This window comes from Podarcis tiliguerta, assembly GCF_965153285.1.
Source record: "Podarcis tiliguerta genome assembly, chromosome: 1".
Lineage (NCBI taxonomy): Eukaryota > Metazoa > Chordata > Lepidosauria > Squamata > Lacertidae > Podarcis > Podarcis tiliguerta.
Window position 1 is genome coordinate 49,051,362 of NC_139534.1, and position 8,856 is coordinate 49,060,217.

An 8,856-nucleotide genomic window follows, 5' to 3' on the forward strand; every position below is an offset into this window, starting at 1 on the left:
CTCATATTTTTTTGGTGGTTTCAACATAAGGGCGGTATGCAAATAATGAATCCAACTGGTGCAAGGATTTCCACTTGCACAATGGGACTCCCTCCTCCCTTCCAACTTGCCCCCTCCCCAAAATGCTGCAAAGGTTATAGGACCCCAGGGGCATGTGGAGGAAAGGGGAGGCTAGGAGTATTGTGCAAGTGAACTGAGAATTAGCTATACTTTGGTTTTAAGAAATGGGGTACTATTCTGCTATATCATACTCACAGTCAGCTAATTTAAGTCCATTGATTTCACCGGACCTATTCCAAATATGCCTTAGTCTGTTGCAAGTCTACATGTGCTTGTTCTTGCAGAAGTGCCACACGAGCTTCTTCACTATGACAGACCTAGGAGTGAGGAACCATCTTGCACCATTACACTTGGATTTGAGTTCTGCTCCCTCCCCGGCACATCCCATTCCGCAGCAACTGTTTCAAAAATGACTAATAACAGTCAGTGCCATAGGAGCCACTCCTAGGGGCCAAGGGGTCTTCGCCTCCCCCAATAAAATATTTTAGGGGTCTGTTCCCCCCAGGTTGGTGGGCATTGCCATTCAAATAGTGTGTGTGCACCGCATCATGTGATCAATTATGCAGGGCAGGGCCTACCTCTCTCTCACAGACAATATTTTATTCATAGAATCATAGAATCATAGAGTCGGAAGAGACCACAAGGGTCATCGAGTCCAACCCCCTGCCAAGCAGGAAACACCATCAGAGCACTCCTGACATATGGTTGTCAAGCCTCTGCTTAAAGACCTCCAAAGAAGGAGACTCCACCACACTCCTTGGCAGCAAATTCCACTGTCGAACAGCTCTTACTGTCAGGAAGTTCTTCCTAATGTTTAGGTGGAATCTTCTTTCTTGTAGTTTGGATCCATTGCTCCGTGTCCGCTTCACTGGAGCAGCAGAAAACAACTTTTCTCCCTCCTCTATGTGACATCCTTTTATATATTTGAACATGGCTATCATATCACCCCTTAACCTCCTCTTCTCCAGGCTAAACATGCCCAGCTCCCTTAGCCTTTCCTCATAAGGCATCGTTTCCAGGCCTTTGACCATTTTGGTTGCCCTCCTCTGGACACATTCCAGTTTGTCAGTGTCCTTCTTGAACTGTGGTGCCCAGAACTGGACACCGTACTCCAGATGAGGTCTGACCAGAGCAGAATACAGTGGCACTATTACTTCCCTTGATCTAGATGCGATACTCCTATTGATGCTATATATATTGCTATACTCCTATTATATGCTATATATATATATACTCCTATATATATATATATACTCCTATTCATGTTGGCAGCCAAGTCAGTGCTGGCATTGCTGGAGGACCATTGCAAGAAAATGTAAAGAAATGAGGACCAATCTGACCAGATATATACTGCTGATCCTTTTGCTGCCCCCTTGTGATGGAAAGCGCTTCTCTGACCATGCAATAATAAAGCTGCAATCCTGCACTCGCTTCCCTAAGGGGATTAATGCTTCTGACCAAGCCTCCATAATGGATGGCTGACAGAATAGAGTGTGCAATTTTGTAAACGTGTCTGCTCACTGTCGATCCTCAGGTATCATAATAATCTTGTGGCACCTTAAGGAGGGACAAATTCACTGGTATCTAATAAAGTGGACTCTGAGCCTCAAAAGCTTAAGCTTGTTATAAGGTGCCACAAAGCTGTTGTTTTTGGTGCAACAAACTAGTAGGACCACTGCTCTGAAAATCATAAAATATGTTGCTTTCCTCAGGCAAATATTGCTGCTTTCTTTGATGTGGAAATCACTTCCTTCAGCTTGAGGTCTTAATCAATAGCAAATGCCATCCCTTCTGAAAACATTTCACCCTTCTCTTATCTTATAGTGCATCCATACTTTTGAAATTATGAACTCTTCAGGTTTAGAACGTTTAATCTTATAAAGTATAGAGTGCTTAATCTTCTGAAGTACCTTAGCTTTAAAAACCTTTTAGGCCCCATGTCTACTCCTAAGTAAGCTCCACTGGGTTCAATCCTATACTGGGTTGGTCCCAGGTAAGTACGTATAGAATTGCAGCCCAAATGTATCTTAATAGTGTTAAGATGTTTGAGGTAAAATTAGCATTTTTAATTGTCTTCTTAGCCCCTAGGGCTGCCTGGGCTAGGATCAAATGGGCAAAATTTCTCCTTCTCTAGAATCCTTTTGAGAAAGAAAGTTTGTGCTGTGAAGAATATGAGTTTGTTGGGTGTTCTTTGCCCAGCTGTTTACCAAAAGGTGTGAATATAATTGTCATCATCACACCGTGTTAAACCATACACAGAGTAGCTCACAGCATCAGAAAACATTTGTCTAATAAAATATAGCAAGGGTCATTGGTGTCAGTCTAAAGAAATGAACTTATCTGAATAGTTAAAAAAGTGATAAAATATGTATTGCCATAACACCTATATTTCTATTTTAACAGCAGACAACACTTGCTAATGCTGTATTTCCACCCTTTTTATTTGTTGTTTATTGTTGACACACACTGGTTATGCATATATGCAAAAAAATCATGCTAATGCTGTATTTCCACCCTTTTTATTTGTTGTTTATTGTTGACATATACTGGTTATGCATATATGCAGAAAATCATAACAAAATTTAAATAGTCATACCAATATTTATAGGCTGATCAAAACATTGCACATTAATAACTGTATACTAATACTGAACAATCCAAGAATAATTCATACTAAAATACAGGAAAATAATCCAAATTGCAGCACAATAATACACCTTCTCCAAAACTGAATGTTGGCCTGAGTACCAACCTCAAGGAAAGACCCCATCTTGAAAGGCACTTTGAGCAGCAGGATCAGACTGTGAAACTGGAGGTAGATTATGCTTGAGAGTGGAGAAAAATCCAGTTCGGTTTATATAGTCATACCTTGGTTATCGAACAGCTTAGCTGCCGAACAAATTGGCTCTTGAACGCCGCAAACCTGGAAGTAAGTGTTCTGGTTTGCGAACATCTTCTGGAAGCTGAACTTCCAAAACAGCTTCCTCTGGAGTGCAGGAAGCTCCTGCAGCCAATCAGAAGCCACGCCTTGGTTTTTGAATGGTTTTAGGAGTCAAACAGACTCCCGGAATGGATTATGTTTGAGAACCAAGGTACCACTGTATTTTAACATGAAGCTACTTAATTTGCAGTGTCCCAAAACACGATATGAACTGCAGCACAGCTATCCTTCAAAATTCTTCCTTCTCCTAATTTTGTGATGCAGTTCTGTTATTAACCAAGTTCATCCATCACTAGCTAGAGCATAAGGTAGATGGCAGCAGTTGAAAAACCCCCGCAGCACAACATGGGGAGGCATGTTTTCTCAGAAAATGTGCAAGAGTAAAAGCCCCAAACTCCCGCTGTGAGTTATTTCTGTGATGTCTCTCCACTTCTGTCTGCTTCTGCTGCCCAGATGCACACAGAGATTCAGTGGCTGGAACACTCCACCTCACCTCCTGAGGAATCCAGCAGTCATTTCAAGCTATCCAAGGCAAAGGCAAGTTTGTGACCATTGTTCTTCAGAAGCACATTTATGTGCATTCGAGTGTCAGCAAGGAAACTGAAGTTTCGCCCTCCCCCCACCCTCCACAGAGAGAGACAGACACAGCCCTTTGAGAGTTGCCTGTTTTCCGCACTTCCATTGAACATTTGTATACACCGCACAGTTCTGGTAATTAAAGCTTAATCTTTGTCATTCTACATTAATTAAATTATGGAAATGCTGCTGCAATAATTATCTTGACTAAAATCAACACTCACCTTTTGAAAATGTACGGGGAGTTCTCTTTTTTTGCTATGCTCTCTCTCCCCAACCATACAGTTATCACCTAAGGCAGGTTAAAGTGGGCCAGTTGGGTCACGTTCAATTCACAGTGCCTGATCTTGTGAACATTCACTTAATTGGAGGCAGGAAACTGGAGCAGGGAATAGTCATGAGGATAAAAGGCAAGAAAGTTTGAAAAACGAATACATCTCAGAATCGAAACTCTAGACTAAACCTGTGATTTTGAAAAACAACAACAACCATATTAAAGGATATTTCAACCCTCTTACCAATGTTAAAGGGGTCATATATAATTTAAATCACTCCCTCTGAAGACCCAGAGATCTATGAATTGACTGATGGATCTATAATGCTCAGAAATCCTCCTTCGGTTTGTGTGGCAAAGGCAGGGATTTTGACAGGCAGATAAAAAGCTGATAGTAAAATGTGATGCAAGCTATAGAAGATTAGAAATGGGAAATCAAATTCGCCTAACCTTTTGTCCCATAACCTCGAGGCTTCAGAACTAAAGCTTCATCTTTCATCTAGCTTTTTATTTTTAGAATCTATTTTATTAGTATTCTCTCCCTCTTCCCCCATCCTCATCATTTCACAATCTATGTATTTATGCAGCGAAAGCCTCTGTATTCACATAAGTAGACACGTTCATTTTCCAATGTTTGGCTTGTGTTATTGTGTTGTTGATGCTACTGATGTTTTAAAATTAAATCTCATATTGAGAAAGTTGGTCAGCAACAGAAAAGCTTCTATTCCTCAGCCCCACAAAGAAGTTCAATTGAAACAAAATTTAAGATGACTTTTGCTTTCAGACATTATGGCTTTCAGCCTGATCCTGTAGTCTAGGTGCAGTGGCAGCTAATTCCATGCCATTACAAATTAGTACAAACACATCAGAAGTCAACAGCACATTAGTCTTTGTTGTTTTATCCCAGTCTGTGAGCTTGGTGTAGAACCTTGATGGAACCATAGGGCTTCAATGTTCTTTGAAGTGGTGGTTCCTAAAGATCAGGGTTGGAGTACAATATCAGCTGGTATTGAAGCCACAACTGATACAGAAGTAGCTGCATCAGTGAGGTACATATAAAGAATTGTCTTACAGTGCAATCTGTACTTGTTTAGTCAGAAGCAAGTCCCACTGCAATCAGTTGGGTTCATTCTCAGGTATGTTTGCATAGGATTACAATCTTAGTCTACATAAATTCAGCAGAATTTTGTTTTATTACTTGTGGAGTTGTGTGTTTCTAAATATAATTGTTATTAATGTTTCATTAATAAAATAATAATAATAATAATAATAATAATAATAATAATAATAATTAATTAATTAATAATACTCCAATATGGGCCACAATATTACAACATCAAATCATGCCAAATCATAATACAATTTATAAAACCAATTATACATTACAAATTAAACAAATTCGGTAACTTCCCTTCTGATCGTCCGGAGATAATTATTCCTAAATCCTACACATAATCTCATATATAATCCAAATACAGCAATTCTGATCTTGAACCTTTCTTCTATTTTTGCAGCCACTGGTGTAATGACTTCACTCGTATTCAAAAAATCCATCTCCATTAACTTGCAAGAGGGATTTAAAGCCTGTAGTTTTCTGTGTAAAATAATCTTCCTTTGTACTTCCTCTCCTGTTATAATCCATCGTCCTTCTTCCGGGCTGTCTCCCTCCAAGAACTATTTTTCCAAACTGCGTCAGAGCGATCACCATCTTGTTTATTTGAGCCAAAAGTATACTGGCATCAGGTCAAGCTCTGGGCCGACATCTAGCTCTTTGTTCTTTAACCTTCCCATCTTTTTTAACAAGCTGATGTCTCACCAAAGCAATTATAAAGCCAAATTAATGCTGTTCATAGGAGACAGTGCCACAAAACCTCACAGTATTTTACACAGTCTTTCGTTTGAAGAACTCCGTGGGTAGATTCTAAAGTTCATGTAAAGTCTCTGTTGCATTCCATTTATAATTGTAATCCTATAGTAAATTCAATCCATTAATAATTTCTTAGTTCATCTTCAGTGAAGGTTTGCTGGATCAAAAATCAGCAAAAAAATGTAAATATAAAAACAGAACAGAAGGCCCCCCTTCACTTACATAACAATCCTGGTACGGCGAAGTCCTCTCCAGATCAAAACCTTGGCACACAGTAGCTGATTCATTTAGCACAGCGGTTCTCAACCTGTGGGTCCCCAGATGTTGTTGGACTACAACTCCCATCATCCCTGAGCTCTGGCCTTGCTAGCTAGGGGTGATGGGAGTTGTAGTCCAAGAACATCTGGGGACCCACAGGTTGAGAAAGGCTGATTTAGCAGGTTACCATGCCTCCTTCCTCCAAAACAGATTTTTTTATCTTAAAAAACAGAAGTACTCCTGCTCATGGCGGCCACATTGGAGCGTTTCCGATTCATGTAGTACCAAGCACTCAGTGCCCCTACCCCTTGCATTCCGTTGGAGTGAGAGACAGTTAACTGACACTCCGCGAGTGAAAGCTCACCCTCCCCGAACCGGGGGGGGGGGGGCGAGTCACAAGGATAATTACTCTCATATTATCCTTAATTAACTGCACCATCTAAGACCACTATCATGGGTCCGCTGCACACCATGGCAGGCTGTGCCGGAAGTCGATGTGTGTGTTTCTAAATACAGTTAAACCTCGGCTGTCAAACGTAATCCGTTCCAGAAGCCTGTTCAGCTTCCAAAATGTTCAACAACTGAGGTGCAGTTTCTGAATGATTGCAGGAGCTTCCTGCACTCAAGTGGAAGCCGCATCGAACATTCGGCTTCCACAAAAACGTTTGAAAACTGGAGTATTTACTTCCGGGTTTTCGGTGTTCGGGAGCCAAAAAGTTCCAAAACAGAGGTGTTCAGGAGCCAAGGTTTGACTCTAATATATAAAAGGTAAATCATGTTTAGATTCCCTCTGCAGTTTTGGTTATCAGCAAACTCCATGCAACAATTAGTAAAGGAGAGCTACACACAGCAATATTCACACTTTCTTTTTCGCTTGAAGAGTTTGGTCAAGGACTCTTCAGTACTTTTCATATATTATGCATGGCTCACCAAAGGGCTGGGAGAAATAGATGAATTGCTTTTCTACAGCAGTAGGTCTTCCTGAACAGCTGGATCTCAGCAAGGCACAGCGAAGAGTTACCTTTGAGCCCTTCTTTAGCTCGAAACTTTATGCTGTTACTTTTGGAGCTAAGAATAAAAACGGCAACTCCTCCTAATACAAAACCAGCCTTAAAAAAATAATAATCAACTTTTTGTTCACTCTGCTGAGACCTCCCCATGAGATGGCCACAGCCAAAGAGAGGCAGCAGAAGTGCTTGGATTAGAGTATTAAGACACTTGCAGCAAAGGCAGAAAGGACAGTGCTAAAAAAACCATAGCTGGGCATCACACCAGGTGCATTTGATAAAGTGTAAGAGAGCAAATGGGATGTATTGGGTGGAAAGAAATCTCAAGTGTCAAAAAGTTCCATAGCTTTCAAGTGCCTCATTTCATTTTCAAATGCCAGTAAGCTCCCTGATTCTGTGCTATGCTAAAATATCAGAAAATGCTAGCAGATCACTGTGGATCACTTCCTGTTTTTAATACTGAATTTTAAATTGTAATGACTGACCCTTGGACCTAACAGTGGGTAATAAATAATAATCTTCTTCTTCTTCTATCTTCTTCTTCTTCTTTCTTCTTCTTCTATTTTCCTACCCAAAAGTATGTTTCATTGATTTAAATGAGACTTACTCCTGACAAAAGTGCACAAAATTGCACCCCAAGGCACCCAGATACCATTATATTGATCTCTGAGTCTCTAAGGAAGGAGGATTGTGCCAGTTTTGATGAAAGCTTGGTGTGATCTCACCTGTTGTCAGCACTGCTTTCATCATCACTATGTTTTCTAATAGTTTATAACTTTGGGTTGACACATGCACCCTCACCAATCTTTAACAGGTATCTTCAATATTAATTTGAAACATCCCCCAAAGGTAGTCTAACTTAACAACAGACTTCTTCCTCTTTTCCTTTTCCAAGTTAACATGTCAGCATGGTCAACCAAGCTTGTCTTAGCAGATGCACTGTAGGAAAATACAGAGAGGGAATTGCTTCTGAGCTGCCTTGCCTACAGCAGTGTCACATCCCCCTCTTTAATGCAGAGAGAAGCTGGGCTCCTGCCAGTTTTTCTGCCGAGTAATCCCATTAGCTGTGATGAACGACATACAAAAGTGTAGTATGTAGATTCAATCAAGCAGGGAACATGCACTGTGTCGCTTTGATCTACACTGCTCATTAATATCCTACATGGCCTAGGGAAGTTCTTGCTTTGATTTCCATTTGATTTTGTTCAGTATGTTTGAGTTTGTGGGATGTTTTGATTGTCTCCTCAATATTTTTACGCACAAAACTGCATCTTGTAAAGCTGCCATCTGTGCTTTAAATATGTACCAGAGTTTTCCACCCAGGAGATTTGCTGGTCTTGAAGAAACACTGAATCAAATGCACACCATGTCTCAAAGCAGAGGCGATGGGAGGGGGAGCAAAGCTGCTTTTGTAGATCAGGTTGCATGAAAATGTAAACAACCCTTTGCTCATATAGCAGTTTCTCTCTCACACACAATAACCACATTAAAAGTTTAGGCTCTTCTTTCTAGCTTACTTGCTACTGCCAGTATTAAAGAATGCAATGCAAGCTATTTTTGAGGTCTTCAGATACAGTGGGTGGTTTCATATCTTTCCTGCTGCAGATCCACAAAGAAAGCAAAAATGGTATGGAGACTTGGTGGCACCACATCACAGAATTCAGAAAAGAGCACATTTCTAAGGATGGCTGTCAGCAGAGAGGGACTCAATAAGATGGATGCCCCCCTAAAATCTGCAAGATGATCATGTATTTCCATGAGAACCAGTATGCCAGCTCATCCTCAGACACCTTCCATATAAAGAACAGTGTGAAACAGGGCTGTGTTCTTGCCCCAACTCTCCTTACCATATTCTTCTCCCTGGTGCTCTCAT